Genomic DNA, 19,473 nt, shown 5'->3' on the forward strand with positions numbered 1-19,473 from the left:
TTTTAAACATTTTTTTTTCATTTCATTATTTATCATCTCCCAGAAAGCTTTTACCACCTTACAAGTCCACCACATGTCATAAAAGGTACTTTCTTTTTTTTACATTTCCAGCAGATATTTGAATTTGCCATATACATTTTTGCCAGGTTAGAAGGAGTCAAATACCACCGGTACATCATTTTCATATAATTCTCTTTCAAAGTACAACAAGCTGTAAATTTTAAGTCTGTTTTCCATAACTTTTCCCAATCTACCATCTGAATGTTATGTCCTAAAGCTCTTGCCCAGTGTATCATTACCAATTTGAGCTATTCATCTTTTGTATGCCATTCTAATAACAAGCTGAACATTTGCAACAGTAATTTAACATTATTTTCTAACAAGTGTTTTTTTTAACAAGCCATGTTGGTCTGCTGTAGTTGAAACAAAACAAAAAAATTCATTCCAGTAGCACCTTAGAGACCAACTACTAAGTTTGTTATTGGTATGAGCTTTCATGTGCATGCATACTTCTTCAGATACGTGTGCATGCACACAAAAGCTCATACCAATAACAAACTTAAAGGTAAAGGTAAAGGGACCCCTGACCATTAGGTCCAGTTGTGGACGACTCTGGGGTTGCGGCGCTCATCTCGCTTTATTGGCTGAGGGAGCCAGAGTAAAGCTTCTGGGTCATGTGGCCAGGAAACGCCGTTTACCTTCCCGCCAGAGTGGTACCTATTTATCTACTTGCACTTTGACGTGCTTTCGAACTGCTAGGTTGGCAGGAGCAGGGACCAAGCAACAGGAGTTCACCCCATCGTGGGGATTCAAACCACCGACGTTCTGATCGGCAAGTCCTAGGCTCTGTGGTTTAACCCACAATGCCACCTGTGTCCCTTAACAAACTTAGTTGGTCTCTAAGGTGCTACTGGAAGGAATCTTTTTATTTTGTTTCAAGTCTTTTTGAAATCTTGATATCTCACAGCTAAATCCTTTCTTTTTATCTATATTGAAAATATCATTTAGTTGGTGAAACTGTAACCAAGAAAGAAAGAAAGAAAGAGTGACGTATTGAAAGTTTATGGAATTGTAACAGTTGCAATTCCATAAACTTTCAACACGTCACTCTTTCTTTCTTCACACATCAGTCCACTTCTTTGTTTTGGCTTATTGAAACAGCTCTCCGTCATCTTCTCTTGCTCTTGTCTTCTTTCCCATTCCTGAAAAGATTTTCCTGTTTCATATTCCAGTGTCAAATCTGACTCTGTCATTACTTCCATGGCACAGATTATTCCATCCCATGTTTAATCTAGGGAGGATGAAATTATGTAGACTTGCTGCAGAGGTGTAAAGGCCATATCGCTCTTCTGTAGGTCAGGGAAAAGACTTCTTAGTGTCTGTAAATGTGCTGGCACTTATTCACCTTTGCTCAGTCTTGCCTGAAACAGGAGTCTGAATAGATACAACTTGCTCTTTACCATTTCTCTAACATGCAAATTCTTTAAAGTAGTCCAAATTTCTTTTGCAGTTAACAGCCTTCGAACAGATAGTACCTGGGTGTCTTCCAGACCAAGAATTATTGTGGCTCATGCCCTCTCCTCTTTGTGAAGCCATTCAGGAGAAGGAGGGTCAGAAGCTGGGTCATTAACTACAGGGTCCCATAAATCTTCAGTTGGGAGCAGCATCTCCATCTTAACACACCAACTGGAAAAATTATTTTCTGTTAGTCTCTCCAGTGGCATACTGGTGTTCAGAAACACAGCCATTGTGAAACTTACTTGCTCCTCTCCTGCAGTTAAACTTTCTTCAGCTTCCACAACCACTCAGCCACACAGCCCCTAATTTGCCTCTGGGCTACCTGCAAAATCTTACCACCTTTGCTGTGCTGATTTATGGGACCCTGTACTGTTCAGGTTGCTTGTTTCCAAAGTGTGGAATTGACTTCAGCAAGATGGCCATTTTAACTGCAAAACATTTAGTCACTGCAGGAAAAAATGAAAAGAGCAAAGCAACAATCCACTTTCTGGCACAACTCCATCGAATATAAAACTTTGAAGGAAACTGTAACAGGAAGTAGCAGGCAGCACCTTCTAACACAGAATGCTTTGCCTTTTTGCTAATAAAAGAAAGGCCCCTTTAATGATGCAATTAGTGGTGCCATCGGAGTAATTTTCTTTTCCCTGCAGCAAACCTGTGTAGACTAGAGATTGTACACTTGTTGAATGTTACATGCAAATAAGAATATATCCATAGTTTAAGTTGAACAAGTGCCAGTTACCTCCATTCCAAATGCCCTTCAGGAAAACAAGTATTTAAAAATAGAGCTTGACTTATATCACCCTTTTTTGCAAGCAAATGTTCCACTGAGTTGCCAGCTCATGTGACGGACCTGAAAGATGTTTGGAACAGGTGTAGGCCTCCCCTTCCCCTGTCTCACCCTCACCACACCCCTAGAACACCCCTCAGGGTCAGAACCATTGAGAAGAGCTAGCGCTAATTCTGTGTAAATCTGAAAAGCTCAGGGCTCTAATATAACATGTCTAAAAATGCAAACTGTGAAATCAAAACAACCTGAATATTTACCTGCATAAGCCAAGGTGTCAAATCCACAGCCCAAGCAGAGATGTCATTCAGCAGACCCATCAGCAAATACAGTTCCTTAAATTCACATAGCCAACAGGAAAATATATATCCACCTGTCCATATATGCATACTTTCATGCCAAGGGATGCTCAGCCTTTTACTGTAGACATATCTGCCAAGCCTCATGGGTGAGCAGCATATGGAAATTCCAGTCTTCAGTGTCTCAGGTGGGCAACTGGAGAAACTTCTTCCATCCTGTTCTGCATAAGGTTGTGTGTGATGACAACAGATCCAGTAAAATAAAGGTTCTCTCAGGGGACCCATGGTGCTTATTAACCTGGAAAGAAGAGATAATAAGGTATGGTGAGATAACAATGGCTCTCAGGCTGGACTGACATGAAATTGGGCTCATTTAGACTGCCCTTGCATCAAACAAGTGAGAAGCCTGGTTTGTATGGCACAGTAAGCCACATTATGGATTACTGGAACCATGCCAGTGTGTAGGCTCCCCTGGAGGAACCTGCAGCCACTTTGCCCCTCCCTGGTCCTTTTTACTTTTGACGCTGTGCTGAATTGCCTGAACCAGGACTCAAGGTCACATTTGGTCAAGGCACCCAAGGAATTTCCAGAGGAAGCAATCAACTCTTTATTGCCAAAGGTCACATACAAGTTAGGAAAAGGCATGTCCCTCAGTCCTATGTCTCTCAGCCACTCCTAGATATTCATCAGATGACTCAGTCACTGCAGCAGAGAGGCCACACTCCAACTTCAGCTTATGTACATATCTCCCCTATTTGTGCCATATCTCTTTAAACAATCATGATTTCATCATCATCATCATTATTATTTGAATTTATGTACCGCCTGACACCCGGAAGTTTCAGGGTGGTTCACAGAAAAAATCAACATAAAAACCACAATATACCATATTTTTTGCACCATAACACTCACTTTTTTCCTCCTAGAAAGTAAGGGGAAATATCTGTACGTGTTATGGAGCGAATGCCTGCGGGTGGCAGGGGGGATCTGCTGCAGTCGTGAGCAGAGGATCCATGGTTCCCTTTCCTTCCCTCCTCTGTGGTTACAAAGCATGGATCCACATGGATCCTCAGGATTTTTGCATTGGGCTACTCCAAACTCACTGTCAGATCACATGTCTGTGGCCACAGCATGAACCACAAAAATCATATATCCACTATTTCGTTTAGAATATATTTTTTTCTTGTTTTCCTCCTCTAAAAACTACGTGCGTGTTATGGTCTGGTGCGTGTTATAGAGCGAAAAATACGGTATATAATCAAAATAAAAACAACAACCCAATAACCCCCCCCCCAAGCCACATTTTAAAGGGGATATGATGTTGATCAGGTCATCCAAAGGCCTGGTTAAAAAGGAACGTTTTTGCCTGGCACCTAAAGGTGCATAATGAAGGCACTCACTCACTGGATCATCACCTTGTCATGGTGAGTGGGCTTGCATGCTCCTATGACCCTTGTGAGAGAAGCCGTTGGGAATCTCGTACTCCCAGCAGGGTCACCCAAGGTGGTAAGGTCAAAGGGAAGGAGCTAGACAGAGAATGATCCAAGAAGTCCTCAATGGCAGAACAGGAGGATGATAACAAGCAGTATGTTACAACGGCTGTGAAGGTGAGTGAAGGCTGCAGCAGATAGGATCTCCCAGTTCCTCATGACTACTCATGCCATCAGAACAGAGCCCTACTGCAAAGACTGTGCGTTGATCAGCGTGCACTGATCTACACACATAAAACAAATTCATGCACAGGCATCTTCCAAAAACCCAACCCAAACCCCAAAAGTCCTGTGGCGATCGGCAAATGGTAATGGGGGCAGGATCGTGAAATCTGGAAGCCCCTAGTCATGAACTGGCACATGGGCAGTGGATACAGATTCAGTCGTTCTTACTCAAGGAACGAGGCAGTTGAGCAGCTCGGCAGCTGTATCCGTGACTGAGGAGCCCTTTTTAGGACACTAATAAGTAACCAAACAATTAAACCTCTGTGTTGCAAACAATTATCAGTAATATCCAAGGCAACACAATGACCAAGTACAACAATGTGATATCAATATAAACTCTTTATATAATCTATACAGAACATTGAACAATATGAAATATATGAAATATGCACTCTCTGCAAAACCAAATAAACAGAAATCTTATAAATCTCTGAAAGTCATGAAATGTGCACTCTTCATGGATTCTCTTGAGAACATAGAACCAAATAAACATAAGTCCTATAATTCTCTGAAAGTCTTTGTAGAATATGCAAGTCTCTGAAAGAAGCAATGGATCAGATTCTTATCTGGCGAAAACAAGCCATAAAGCTGCCGAAGTGGTACACAAACAGACGTAGTGAACTGTGATTCCGGATATACCCACTGTTTCGTAGAATTCTTCTTCAGCACAGCAGAAGGATACAGAAATGCTTCATAAACTGCAAATAAACTATTGAAACAATGACCTGCATATACACGGTAACTTACAATAACTCAAATTATAATGTCAATTCAATATGAAATTAAACCAAAAGTTCATACCCCATCCATATAGTGAACCACAATAAGCTAGGTCAGTGTTTCCCCACCTTTTTTGGGCAACGGCACACCTGTTTAATCAAAAAAATCTCGCGGCACACCACCATTACTGCCCCGTGACGTCAGCGCGCAGCGTCACGCCGGGAGGGACGCACGGAAGTGAAAGTTTTCACTTTTTTTCCCTCCCCCTTGCCGGGGAACCTCCAAGCTTTGGGGGTGGGGGTGGGGAGGCAGCAGAGCGAGGGACTGAGGGACGGCGGCAGCTGAGGCGGCGGCGGCTGTTGTGGTGGTGGCGGCGATAGCGGGCGGAGGAGGGGGCGGCGGCGGGAGTTGCTGCTGCTGTTGTTGCTGCTGCTGCCCGGACATGCCGGCCTCCTCCTCCTCCGCTGTCTCGCGCTCCTCCATTTGCACGCGCTGCCCCGCCGCTCGGCACCACCACCGCGGAGCCGCCCCCGGCTCGACGCGGATCCTCGCCGCCGCCGCCTCTCACTGCCCGACTCGCCCGCCTCCCTCCCACGGCACACCAGCCGATGTCTCACGGCACACTAGTGTGCCGCGGAACACCGGTTGGGAAACACTGAGCTAGGTAACCACTGCTACTGACTGCATGTTGCAAGAAACCTAAAAAGTCGACCCCAGGTGGTGCTCATAACAAGAAGATTGAGCTTGTTATACAGTACAGCTTAAGAGCCAGAATGTAAAGAATCAAATAAAACAATTGAGATCTGTTGGATCTCAATTGAGAACCAGTGTGGTGTAGTGGTTAAGAGCGGTAGTCTCGTAAACTGAGGAACCGGGTTCGTGTCTCCGCTCCTCCACGTGCAGCTGCTGGGTGACCTTGGGCCAGTCACACTTCTTTGAAGTCTCTCAGCCCCACTCACCTCACAGAGTGTTTGTTGTGGGGGAGGAAGGGAAAGGAGATTGTGAGCCGCTTTGAGACTCCTTAAAGGGAGTGAAAGGCCGGCTATCAAATCCACTCTTCTTCTTCTTCTTCTTCTTCTTCTTCTTCTTCTTCTTCTTCTTCTTCTTCTTCTTCTTCTGTCAGATGCGCGTGTGGTTGCTTGAGAGTAAACAGGCAAGACTTAGACCTGTCTTTTCCAGGCTTTATTCTTGGTGCAAACTATTTACAGTGAAGAGCATCACAAGTTCATGTCTGGCTCAGTCACTAGCAGAATCTGGGAGTGGTCAGTCTTTGTACCTCCACCAGCATAAAAGTCGCGTCACCCCCAGCCTTTTCCTTCCCTCCCTGCGCCAAAGCCTACTGCACAGAATGGGCGCTGGCAGGGGCGTACTTCCCGCCTCTCCGGTTTGCTCAGGCTCAGTGTTGAGGCTCTTCCTAGCATCCCCTTGTCCCTTCACCTCTTCTCCACTGGAGGAGGGGCTTTCCTCCTTGCTGGAGGAGGAACTGCTTCACAAGATTTTCGGAGGCTCTTTATAACACAACTGCCCTTCCAACTCTCGCCTCTGAGTTGATGGCAGTTCCCTGACAAGATCTATTTCAGAATTAAGTCCTCCCAGATGAATGGTTTTGAACATAAAAATAAAACGAGATTCTTGTGGTCTCTTCCAACTCTATGATTCTATGATTCTATGATTCTATGATTCTTGCTGTCGTAACCGCCTTTTATCATCCTGTCTAATACTTATAGATTTCTTATTCACCCACAATACCGTGAATAATAAATCCATGTCAGAATGGTTATAAGAAACAAAATGTTCTACAAGAGGCGCCTCCAAATTAGCATTACGAATGTGTGAACAGTGTTCCCTAATACGGACTCCAACTGCACGGGTCGTTTAAGGCTTTATAGGTCACTTGAGCCTTGAGTGACAGCAAAGGATCCAGGAGTACCCCCAAGCTATGAACCTGCTCCTTCAGAGGAAGTGTAACCCATCAAGAACAGCCCATCAAGAACAGGCGACCTGGAGTACTGTGTCCACCTGGAGTACTGTGTCCAGTTCTGGGCACCACAATTCAAGAAGGACACTGACAAACTGGAACGTGTCCAGAGGAGGGCAACCAAAATGGTCAAAGGCCTGGAAACGATGCCTTATGAGGAACGGCTAAGGGAGCTGGGCATGTTTAGCCTGGAGAAGAGGAGGTTAAGGGGTGATATGATAGCCATGTTCAAATATATAAAAGGATGTCACATAGAGGAGGGAGAAAGGTTGTTTTCTGCTGCTCCAGAGAAGCGGACACGGAGCAATGGATCCAAACTACAAGCAAGAAGATTCCACCTAAACATTAGGAAGAATTTCCTGACAGTAAGAGCTGTTTGACAGTGGAATTTGCTGCCAAGGAGTGTGGTGGAGTCTCCTTTTTTGGAGGTCTTTAAGCAGAGGCTTGATAATCATATGTCAGGAGTGCTCTGATGGTGTTTCCTGCTTGGCAGGGGGTTGGACTCGATGGCCCTTGTGGTCTCTTCCAACTCTATGATTCTATGATTCTATGATCTTCCACCCATCTGGTCTAGGGAACCACCCACTAACAATGCCTCACTGTAAAGGGGAAATAGAGCTGAGTATCACCAGCATACTGCTGACAATGTACTCCAAACCTCTGGATAACACCACCCAGCCGTTTCATGTAGATGTTAAACAACACAGGGATAGGATTTAGCCCTGCAGAACCCCAAATTGCAAACATGTGCTGGATTATGGAGAAAGCTAGAGAGTTCCAGAAAGACATCTACTTCTGCTTCATTGACTATGCAAAAGCCTTTGACTGTGTTGACCACAGCAAACTATGGCAAGTTCTTAAAGAAATGGGAGTGCCTGATCACCTCATCTGTCTCTGAGAAATCTCTATGTGGAACAAGAAGCTACAGTTAGAACTGGATATGGAACAACTGATTGGCTCAAAATTGGGAAAGGAGTATGACAAGGCTGTATATTGTCTCCCTGCTTATTTAACTTATATGCAGAATTCATCATGCGAAAGGCTGGGCTGGATGATTCCCAAGCCGGAATTAAGATTGCCGGAAGAAATATCAACAACCTCAGATATGCAGATGACACAACCTTGATGGCAGAAAGTGAGGAGGAATTAAAGAACCTTTTAATGAGGGTGAAAGAGGAGAGCGCAAAATATGGTCTGAAGCTCAACATCAAAAAAACGAAGATCATGGCCACTGGGCCCATCACCTCCTGGCAAATAGAAGGGGAAGAAATGGAGGCAGTGAGAGATTTTACTTTCTTGGGCTCCATGATCACTGCAGATGGTGACAGCAGTCACAAAATTAAAAGACGCCTGCTCCTTGGGAGAAAGGCGATGGCAAACCTAGACAGCATCTTAAAAAGCAGAGACTTCACCTTGCCAACAAAGGTCTGTATAGTTAAAGCCATTGTTTTCCCAGTAGTGATGTGTGGAAGTGAGAGCTGGACCATAAAGAAGGCTGATCACCGAAGAATTGATGCTTTTGAATTATGGTGCTGGAGGAGACTCTTGAGAGTCCTATGGACTGCAAGAAGATCAAACCTATCCATTCTTAAGTAAATCAGCCCTGAGTGCTCACTGGAAGGACAGATTGTGAAGCTGAGGCTCCAGTACTTTGGCCACCTCATGAGAAGAGAAGACTCCCTGGAAAAGACCCTGATGTTGGGAAAGTTGGAGGGCACAAGAAGGGGACGACAGAGGACGAGATGGTTGGACAGTGTTCTCGAAGCTACAAACATGAGTCTGACCAAACTGCAGGAGGCAGTGGAAGACAGGAGTGCCTGGCGTGCTCTGGTCCATGGGGGTCACGAAGAGTCGGACATGACTAAACGACTAAACAACAACAAATAGAAGTGAGTATATAGTCAGCTATAATTTACAACATTCTTATTTTTCTGTACTTGTAATTTACCAAAAGATGTGCCTGCTTATTAGCATGTTCTTTGTTTTTTCGCCCAATGATTCTAGATTCCCCCACAACTGGACAGAGAGTCTGGAGATAGGGATAGAATCTTTATAGACCCCGACCCATGAGTCTGGCCTGATGCTGGCCTGAGTACCCAGGTGGGCACAGCTGGGTGAGACCAACTCCACTGTATTTCAGTGATACATGCCAGATCAGCCTCCTCATCCATAATCAGATGAGGGAGATTTTATTCTGGGCTGACTTGGCATTCAACAGCAGCAGTTGCAGACCTAAGGGCTGGCTGATATGACAACCACAGTTCCCCAGTTTGGAGGAGAGGCTGGCACATGGCACAGTCACTAACTGCCTGTGCCGTGTGCCCCTTACCTGGCTTGCCCCTTCTCCCATGCCATACCTCCCCCTGTCCAGAGCCACTGTAATTGAGCCTCCCCCTGTCCTCTCTTCCTAGGCACATCCCACAAAATGCTCTTACAACTCATATAAAAAACAATTTAAAAGAAGCAGTCCTCTCCGCTGAGCAGCAGCACCAGTCCTTATGAAGCCTGTCAGGCCCCGCCCTGGGCCAGGTGGAGAGAGGCAGGAGCAGGGCCCTCAGGCTCTCACCCCAAGAATCCTGGCAACTGTAGTTTATTAAGAGTGCTGAGAGTTGTTTAACAATCAATCCTTTCCCCCAGGGAACTCTGGAAAATGTAGCTCTGTGCGGGAAGGGGGTCTCCCAACAACTCATAGGACCCTGAACAAGCTGCAGCTATCATTTATTTTATGGCGGGTAGGGAAGATATACCCTGTGGTCCAAATGTAGTCCTCCAGGTCACTCTGTCTGGTTCTTGGGATGCTCAGAATTCAAAAGCCAGTCTCTGGATCAACAGCTCAATTCTTTTTGAAAGGTATTTTGTTTGTTTGTTTGTTTGTTTAAGGGAAGAGCAGAAGAAAAAAGAACATTTTAAAAAAACTCTTCTGGAGCAGAAGAAATGTCTTATCTATTAATACAATGTCTCATTTCCTCACAGGGACCAGGCAATACCCCCCCCCCCACACACACACACAGTTGCCTGTCAGCAACTAGTATGTGGTAACATATTGGCAGCAGAAAATAAAAAAAGGGAGCGGTACCGCCGGAGCGGTACCTATTTGTCTACTTGCACTTCGATGTGCTTTCGAACTGCTAGGTTGGCATGAGCTGGGACAGAGCAACAGGCGCTCACCCCGTCATGCAGATTTGAACTGCCGACCTTCTGATCAACAAGTCCAAGAGGCTCAGTGGTTTAGACCACAGCGCCACTCGTGTCCCTAAAGTCGCTTATATACTGCCATTGAAAGCTGGTGCGCAGCTGAGAGGCTGCAATCTGAATAGGCGACTAAGAGGCTGCAATCTGATCCACACCACAGGTCTCAGCAGGACTTTCTTGCTTCATGAAGCCACATAGAGGATCACTCAGCAGTGGCGTAGCGTGGGGGGTGCCAGGGGTGCCGGCCGCACCGGGCGCAACATCTGGGGGGGCGCGCTCGCTGCCTCCGGAGTCGCCGAAGAGCCTCCGGCGCAGGCTGTAGCAGAGCCCCATGTCTCGTGGAACCGGCGAGCTGTGCGCGCGCCCGGGCTGAAGGTGTCCGGCAGGCAGCGGCTCTCAGCCCCGCGCGTCAGGGCCGTGGAGGACGCGCCAGGCAGCCCCTCCTCACAGCCCCGCCTCCGCTGCTGCTGCTGCAGCTGCTGGGCCATGTTGCATTTTCCTCGCCTATCTGCCCCCCTCCTCCTCCGGGCAAGCGGCGTGGTTTGGGCGGCAGCGCCAGCGGCAACTCACCTCAGATCGGCAGGTTAGGGGTTGGGGGGTGCAAATTACTTGCCTTGCCCCGGGTTAGGGGGCGCAAATTACTTGCCTTGCCCCGGGTGCTGACAACTCACGCTACGCCGCTGTCACTCAGTAAAAAAAAAAAGAAGTGGAACATTCCAAGGAGCCATTAATTAGTTGCCTAAAGTGTATTATGCAGGAAGGCAGTTTTAAAAATATATTAAACAATCATTAGTACAGTGGTGCCCCGCAAGACGAATGCCTCGCAAGACGGAAAACTCGCTAGACGAAAGGGTTTTCCGTTTTCCTATGGGCTTGCTTTGCAAGACGAAAATGTCTTGCGAGTTCCTGCGGGTTTTTTCCCTCCCCCCTTTTTCTAAGCCGCTAAGCCGCTTATCAGCTGATCCGATAAGCCGATAAGCCGCTAAAAGCCGCTAATAGCGCTAATCCGCTAATCCGTCAATGGGCTTGCTTTGCAAGACGAAAACACCGCTAGACGAAAAGAATCACGGAACGGATTCTTTTCGTCTTGCGAGGCACCACTGTAAAGGTGAAGGGACCCCTGACCATTAGGTCCAGTCGTGACCGACTCTGGGGTTGTGGCGCTCATCTTGCTTTATTGGCCAAGGGAGCCAGTGTACAGCTTCCGGGTCATGTGGCCAGCATGACTAAGCTGCTTCTGGCGAACCAGAGCAGCGCACGGAAATGCCGTTTACCTTCCCGCCGGAGCGGTACCTATTTGTCTACTTGCACTTCGATGTGCCTTCGAACTGCTAGGTTGGCAGGAGCTGGGACCGAGCAACAGGAGCTCACCCCGTCGTGGGGATTTGAACCGCCGACCTTCTGATCGGCAAGTCCTAGGCTCTGTGGTTTAACCCACAGCGCCACCTGCGTCCCAATCATTAAAATAGTATTAAAATTGGGGGGGGGGGAATCAATAACAACATTGGGCAGACTTTCACCCTCGATCCCATCCTCTTCGAACCCACACGGAGCCACGCAGAAGGTTGGTGGAAGTTTGGAATGAACTTGGCAGAGGCGAAGGAATGAAAGCAGACACTACTTTTTCAAAGCTGCTGCTCATCGGACTTTTGATGTGACGCTGATGTCACTGTGTATATCTGACACATTATGCCTGCTCCGTCAACCGGCCTGGTCATTCCATTGAAACAGTCAATTTAATACTTAAAAGCTTTTGCAGTGCACAATCCAGAGATCTGTCCTCACGGTCGCCAGTCAAATATCCCTGACAAGTTCGCAGTAGAACTCTGCTGCTCATGATTCCCAGCAACCAATGTTCAGAAGATATGCTGCCTCTGATCTTGGAGATACCATATTTGCCCTTTCAATATTTCAGATATATTTTTGACTGTTCTATTTTGAGGAAGAAGCATTCCTGGGTACAGCCTTTTGGCTTGTGCTGATACCAGCACCAGCAACAACACTTTGCATGTTAAGATGGTCAGAGAAATTCAGGAAGGGAGGGGAAATGTCTTTCCTCTGAAAAGGAAAGGGCCAGAGGAGGTGTTATTAACAGTAAAACAAATGAAATGAAAAGGATGAGAGAGGAAAAATATTATAGGAGGAAGAAGTAAATGTAAAGAAGTAGGTGGGTTGAAATAAACCTGGCAACATATGACCTTTAACTTAAACCAATAGGTTTTATGATCACTGAATTAGCACGAGCATTAACAGCAATGAACCTGAGGGAAATGGGCTGCTGGGACAAAATATCCTAAGGAAAAAATATCACTGGAAGAGAGCATAGATGCAAACTGAAGGGGGATTAATCATTTTAAAAACCTTTTTACTGACAGCTTAACAAATAGATAGAGCAATCAAAACAGTTAATAAAAGTAATTTTTTTAATGACAGGAAGACTGTATTACCACAAGCTTCCATCTTTCTCTGAATGAAGTGAAACATTTAGTGCAGTCTAGGTTCTAGGAAATTGTATAGGAGAACGTAAGTCTACAAGTATTTCCTGTACCCACTTCCCATGATCAGCCTATTCTCTTCTCGCAGAATCAGTTTAAACAATACCTCATGGGTTTTAAGACACATTACTACTTAGGAGTTTTATTTTGTTACTGTCACTGTGCTGTGATGTAACTCTGTGTTATTCCTGCTGTGTTTTAATTTTTTAAAAAAATATTGTTTCATTTTATTATGATATATATGTTGCACCCTGCTGTGGACTTCAAAGTGTGTGTGTGTGTGTGTGTGTGTGTGTGTGTGTGTGTGTGTGTGAGAGAGAGAGAGAGAGAGAGAGAGAGAGAGAGAGAGAGAGAGAGAGAGAAATTGCTTTAAAAAATACTAAATAAATGTATCTCATCAGTGTTAATATTTTGCTTTGGCAGGAACAACAAAATGTCCCTCCACAGAAACTGTGGAAAAATATGAAGGTGGCAGTAGGTCTCTTGTTCTCCAGTTTACTACAACAATACATACACATATAAGTAAAGTTTTGTGACCTGCAAACAGGTATTGAAAAAGAAATTTGTTTAGGAATGTACGAGAGATCTCATTGTTGGCGAAATGAGACCACTTATTTTGACCGTGGAACTATCACTGTGTGGAGTGCAACAAAAGCAATGGAAGGCTACTACAAAATAAAAGACAAGATGAATAATGCATGCTTACATCAAATAAATGTAACTCTTTGCGGTAAGTTCTGAAAGATGCTCCTCAGGTAAAACTCTTACCTAGAATCTTTAAGGTATGTTTCACTATAGAGGCTGGTGTGCACACTTCCCTACAAAGGGATATTTTTTTTCTTTACAAACCCTACTCAAGGCATAAACTAGATAGGATTTGAGTGCAACATTAAAAGTTTTCTGCGGTGACACAGAAATTTTAGTTGGCAGGTACAACAAAGAAGATATGTGATGCAGAAGAATAGGGAATTGGGAACACAGGCACAACCCAGCATAACAATTTAACTGCACCAAACATGAGAAATGTTTGCAGAATGCCCACAAGGCTGCCGTAGTACAATAGCAAGAGCGTTCAGCATAATCTCATGCCTTCTTTTGTTATTATGAGATGGAGTGAAAAAATGCTCTTTTGGTCCCAGATATTTTCTCAGTTAAGGCCAGCAGATAATGAGAATCAGCTCTGTGTGATGTAGATAGTTTCACAAGAGTTTCCTCATTTATAAAAATATTTATATACCGCGATTCAGAAATAAAAGCAGTTTACAACAATAGTATATAAAACTTTTTTTTAAAGAGCAATTAGGTAATGATCGTGGAAAGCTGTATTCTTAATTGCCTGCATGGGCCTAACAGAACAGAAAAGATTTCAGTAGGCGTTTCACAAGCTGAAACCAAAGGGAACTGCTGAATCTCTGCTGACAAGAGTTGTGGTTGGAAAATTATAGTACACAGCTATGTCAGGGCAGGGTGCAATATGAGTTCAGATTTTTATATACACCGTTCCTGGATTCTTTTGGTCAAATACCTTCTAATCCTGGAGTAGATTTATCAGAGAGTCCCTGAAATCACTTTGATGGGGAAAAAGTAAAATGTTGCATCACTGTGCTGCACACAATATGCATGTGCGGGTACACGCACACACACCCTTAATGATCAGTGGCCTCGCACCAACCAGCAAGGGCCGGTGCCCAGAAATATACTTCATGACAGCTGAATGTTTACATTTGTGGCACCCGCAGATTAGGTCATTGGAACTGGCACAGTGTAACGAAAATGCCAGACTTGAGGGATGGGTGTGAGTTACAAAGCTGTGATAAATATCTTGATTGTTGGAAAGAAGCTTATATTACACTTATACCGAAAACAGAGACTGAAAAGACTCAACTTAAGAACTACCGTCCCATATCCTTATTAAATGTGGATTACAAAATCTTTGCTGATATTTTGGCTAAGAGACTGAAAAAAGTACTGATTGAAGAGATTCATAAGGACCAAGCGGGTTTTCTGCCGGGAAGACATTTATCCGATAATCTGAGGAATGTAATTGACATTTTGGAAAAGTTAGAAGTGAATATAAACACTAAAGCAGTTTTGATATTTGTGGATGCGGAGAAAGCCTTTGATAATATATCTTGGAGTTTTATGAAAAAGAACTTGCAGGGTATGGGGGTAGGCCAAGGTTTTGAAAATGGTATAGGTGCAATATATTCTGAACAAAAGGCTAAATTAATTGTAAATAATGTGGTTACGGAACAATTTAAGATAGAAAAAGGGACACGACAGGGGTGCCCAATTTCCCCATTGCTTTTTATATCGGTCCTGGAGGTTCTGCTGAATATGATTAGAAGAGACCAGCTGGTTAAAGGTATACAGGTCGGAGCTAAACATTATAAATTGAGAGCATTTGCAGATGATCTAGTTTTGACGTTACAGGAGCCAGAGTCTAGTACTAAAAGAGTATTAGAATTAATTCAAGAGTTTGGTCAGGTGGCAGGATTTAAATTGAACAAATTAAAAACTAAGGTTTTGGAGAAAAATTTAACATCATTGGAAAGAGAGAAGTTCCAGAATGAAACAGGTTTGACTGTGGTTAAGATAGTGAAATACCTGGGGATTAATATGACAGCTAAAAATGGAAATTTGTTTAAAGATAATTATGAAAAATGCTGGACGGAAGTTAAAAAAGATCTAGAAATTTGGTCAAACTTAAAGCTTTCCTTGTTAGGTCGAATTGCTTTTATAAAGATGAATGTATTGCCAAGAATGTTATTTTTGTTTCAATCATTGCAAATTTTGGACAAAATGGACTGTTTCAAGAAGTGGCAGAGAGATATTTCTAGATTTCTCTGGCAGGGCAAGAAGCCCAGAATAAAATTTAAAATATTAACTGATGCAAAGGATAGAGGTGGATTTGCCCTGCCAGACTTTAAACTTTATTATGAATCAGCGACATTTTGCTGGCTGAAAGAATGGCTGCTTCTTGAGAACACAGACATTTTGGATTTAGAAGGTTTCAATAACGTTTTTGGGTGGCATGCATATTTGTGGTATGACAAGGTTAAAGCACATAAAGCATTTAAAAACCATATTGTTAGAAGAGCATTGTTTAATGTTTGGACAAGATATAAAGATTTACTTGAAAATAAAACCCCAAGGTGGTTGTCACCGATGGAAGCAAAGGCTCAGAAAAAGCTCAATATGGAGGCCAAATGGCCAAAATATTGGGAAATTTTGGAACAAGAAGGAGATAAACTGAAATTACAGAGTTTCGAGAAATTAAAAAATAAAGTGAGAGATTGGCTCCATTATTATCAGATAATGGAGGCTTACAATTTGGATAAAAAAGTTGGCTTCCAGGTGGAAAAATCTAAACTGGCAACAGAACTGTTAGAACCCAAAACCAAGATTTTGTCAAAAATGTACAACTTGCTGTTGAAATGGAATACTCAGGATGAAACGGTTAAATTTGTCATGATTAAATGGGCACAAGATGTTGGACATAATATAATGTTTGCTGACTGGGAACAGTTGTGGCCCACCGGGATGAAATTTACGGCATGTAATGCCTTAAGAGAAAATATTATGAAAATGATATATAGGTGGTACATGACCCCAGTCAAGCTGGCAAAAATTTATCATTTGCCCGATAACAAATGTTGGAAATGTAAAGAAACTGAAGGTACATTCTTTCACCTTTGGTGGACGTGCCCAAAGATTAAGGCTTTCTGGGAAATGATATATAATGAACTGAAAAGGGTATTTAAATATACCTTTCTGAAAAAAACAGAGGCCTTTCTCCTGGGCATTGTTGGCCAATCGGTGTTAAAGAAGGATAGAACTTTCTTTTTGTATGCAACGGCAGCAGCAAGAATACTTATTGCAAAGTATTGGAAGATGCAAGATTTGCCCACTTTGGAAGAATGGCAGATGAAGGTGATGGACTGTATGGGACTGGCGGAAATGACTGGCAGAATCCGTGACCAGGGAGAAGAGTCGGCAGAGGAAGACTGGAAAAAATTTAAGGACTATCTACAAAAATATTGTAAAATTAAGGAATGTTAAACGATGTTGGATTGAAATTAAGCGGTTTTTAGCTGTAATGGTAAAAGGAATTTGATAAAATGGTTTTCTTTTATTCAAAGTTATAATAATCTAAGATGTTGGAGAGAAAATAAGGTGTTTTTCCTTTTTTTTCTTTTTAAGCTGTAATGCTCTGAGATAAGGATTTGCTGTATAAATAATTTGAACTGGATATACAAGAAGGGGAGGTATGAGGAGGTCGGGGAAAGATGTTATGAGAAAATAAGTTGTGAAATTTATCTGTTTTTGCTTTTTATGTTTGCTTTTTTCTTTTTGTTTGTAAAAATTGGAAACTCTAATAAATATTTTTTTTTAAAAAAAAGATACATATCTTGATTGTAATGTATGCAAGCTGTGCTTGTGAATACTTTCTTTATCCTGAGCAAACCATTTTGTATGACTAGCTTTTCGGACTGATGAAGCATGTAGCGAAACCTGTTGTATATCCGGAGAACAGGTCTCCTTTTCCCCACTTGTGTTATTCTCACCAGGGTGATGGCTTTGATTTGCCTTCCCATGATAGATCCATGCATACGGCTTTGTGTTTCCAACTCAAGACCCACTGAAGAACATCTCATCCAGTTCAATCTTTGAAAAACAGCTTTGAAAAACTTTCGCATATTCTCCAGTGTGCTACCCTTGCCGTTGTGGCAGCATGGAGTTGCCATTCTGTGATTGGACTTACGCTACTTGTTGAACAGTTCATTTATCCAGTCTGTATAACGTTTACTGCACATGTAATTTGTTAAGATAGAGTTGTACATTTATCCACTCCATGTTTACAGTGTCTCCAGACTTTGTCTTACACATGGCACCTTAGTATGTTTGTTGTTTGAAAGGTTGCAAGTCCATCTCTATTCTAGCTATTAGTCTAGTAAATTTGGTTTTATACTTATAATAATAATAATAATAAAAAATAATAATTTTTTATTTATATCCCGCCCTCCCCAGCCGAAGCTGGGCTCAGGGCGGCTAGCAGCAATCAAAATAGTCCAACATTATAAGCCAGTTTGTGGTGTTGTTGTTTTGTTATATATATATATATAATCAAAATAAAAACAACAACCCAATAACTGTAAAAAAAAGTACGGTGCATTTTGATGCATTGCTAAATTTAGAAACATTTCTGGAGTATCATGTGTCTGCTGCTTTAAATAAGCTGTTTTGTAATTTTCATGTTGGTCTCCATGTTTGAGAGAGGTGGGTGCTAGTTCCCACTGGCACTGAGTGCCGTATTCAAGGACAAGCCTGGAGGAGCGCTCAGGGGCTGCAGCATAAGCAAGTTTCTCTTTGGATGCCATGCTTGCGTTGCTTGCATCATCATCATCATCATCAATTAATTAATTAATTAATTAATTAAAATTACTAGTCATTTTATCTTGCCCAGAGCAGCTCAAAGTGACTTGCAAACCACACCCCACAGAGAGGGGGGGGGGGCTATTGGTTTGTGAGAAGGGGTCTTCTTGTTTTTATTATGAGCTTTGTGTTTTTTCTCTTGTAAACGGCCCTGAGGTGAACAGAAGACGGGCAGTCTTCAAGTTTAATAATAATAAAAATAAACCAAACCAGGAGTGGGAATTACATATCGCATTAAATCGACTGGAGGGACGGATTAGGCCCCCGAAACGGACTTTGGACATGTCTGATCTAACACCTAAAGCAGGCTTCCCTTTCACAGTTTGCCCAACAAGGCACACCACACAGCACTCAAGGAACAATTCCTTCTCTAGAGGCAGAGCAAAGTCTCCGTCTACTGGAGAGACTGTGAAGGTCTTTCCAGCACCACAACTGGTCAGGCCAGTTTTTCAACTTTCTCTTCACTCCCCACCTAGCAGTGTCAAGTTCAGTCCTGGGCTGCCCGCACAGCAGGGTGAGGTGGAAATCAAGAAGAACTTCTGAACAGGCAGATGTCTGGCATTTTCCATTATCAATTTGCAACAAAACAAAACGAAAACCTCAGATTAAGAGAGTTTCCCCGTCCTAGTGGCATACAAGACGACCGTGGGAAACAGTTCCGGGGGTGGCAGAATTTTTTGGGGGGTGGGGTGGGAGAAATAAATAAATACAAACACGAAGGTATATAACACGAAGAGAGACTCGGAGCAGATTCGTGCGGACCCTGGCAGCTTTGTAGTCATGCTCAGGGAACGGGAGGTATGGGAAGAAATCCGAAGGAAAGGAAAGGAAGGGAACCAAATTCTTTCTCGGCTGAGTCAGCCATCAAGATAGCAGGAGGCCAGCAGATCCTGGCGCTCCCGCAGCTGTCCTTGCTTCTCTCCGCTTGAGAGGCACCTTTACGCAGCGTTAAACGATTTAATAACAACTCGCACATTCTCGTGCTTCAGGGACACGATTCCGTGCGCCCTTTGGCTTCGCTTTGAAAGACACGGAGACCCAAGACTCGAGCAGGTCGCCCCTCGCCCCCACGGCTGCAGAAGACGAATCGGCAGAAGCAGGGGGGGAGACGCTTTCCCCGCCTGTCCTGTTTCTCCTGCCCTACCCCCTTTCCAAAAACCAATTATTGTACCTTAACGGTACCACCCCCCCCCAAATGGGGAAAATGCGAAAAAATACTGCACATACCCTCATTGCAAGCGCTCCACCTAAACTCAGAAGGACGTCGACTTCCTAATAGGGCTGTCAAACTAAAAGCGGAACAGACAGTTTCAACGTCCAAGCACTACGTGGC

The 19,473-nt window shown here is 43.7% G+C and overlaps 1 long non-coding RNA gene across 1 annotated transcript; it reads right to left on the minus strand.

Moving 5' to 3' along the window:
• Positions 1 to 1,146: 1,146 nt before the first annotated feature.
• On the minus strand, positions 1,147 to 19,473 carry LOC308581319. The gene is made up of 3 exons (XR_014004966.1): positions 19,368 to 19,473; positions 2,566 to 2,902; positions 1,147 to 1,964 (listed from the first exon to the last, which is right to left on the minus strand). It is a non-coding gene; the product is annotated as an uncharacterized lncRNA (long non-coding RNA).

The sequence above is a fragment of the Podarcis bocagei genome (assembly GCF_964188305.1).
Source record: "Podarcis bocagei genome assembly, chromosome: 2".
In the NCBI taxonomy this organism is placed as follows: Eukaryota; Metazoa; Chordata; class Lepidosauria; order Squamata; family Lacertidae; genus Podarcis; species Podarcis bocagei.